This window comes from Eimeria acervulina, genomic scaffold, assembly GCF_000499425.1.
Source record: "Eimeria acervulina Houghton genomic scaffold, Eah_scaff596, whole genome shotgun sequence".
In the NCBI taxonomy this organism is placed as follows: Eukaryota; Apicomplexa; class Conoidasida; order Eucoccidiorida; family Eimeriidae; genus Eimeria; species Eimeria acervulina.
This window is the reverse complement of record NW_013549702.1, coordinates 12,859-13,675: the sequence shown is the minus strand read 5'-3', so window position 1 is coordinate 13,675 and position 817 is coordinate 12,859.

Here is an 817-nt window from a genome sequence, read left to right as displayed (position 1 = left end):
CTTCTCTTAAAACAAAGCAACAAGAGCTGCTTAAACTTCTCTATAGAGCCTTAATATACCCACTGACAGGCAATGGTCTGTACAGCTGCGAGTCTGCTGTTGTGTGTGTGTATATGTTTATGCAAAAAGAGGAGTTAGAGTGCATAAAAATAGGTGTCTAATAGGGAGACAGAGTAAAAATAAGCAAGAAAAATTAATAAAAACAAACAAAAGAAGGAAAAAAGCTTTAAAAATCAGCGCCTCACCACTCCGCACCAACCGAAGCAGCAGCAGCAGCAGCAGCAGCAGGCTGCTGCTGCTGCTGCACAGGCTGGCGACAGGAAGGGGGGGTTGTTGTTGCTGTTCTTTATCTTCATATTTGTGTTTTTATTTTATTATCTGGCAAACATTATTATCTCGTTCACTTCTATGAAGGCTCTTCGGCTTCTGGGGGTCCCCTCTTGTACAACCCGCCGCCCTTTGAGACCCTCACCGGCAGCAGCAGCAGCAGCAGCAGCGGCAGCAGCAGCTGCAGCAAGAGAGACAGCTTCTGCTGCACCCGGTCTCACTTCACCACGCAGCAGGAGACAGAGGAGACGAGACGCACAGAGCCGAAGGAGCCCGCCTTGACCCTCCAGGCTGCTGCAGCAGGCTGCAGCGCAGCTTCAAACTGCAGCAGCAGCAGCAAACTGCAGCAGCAATTGCTGCTGCTACTCTCCAGGGGCTTCTAGACCCCCTGACCTTGTGCTGCACTTCTGCTTCGACTTACAGCATTGGCAGCAGCTCGCCATAGACTGACGCAGGCAGCCTATAGTTTTTTTGTCACTACCCCCAGCAG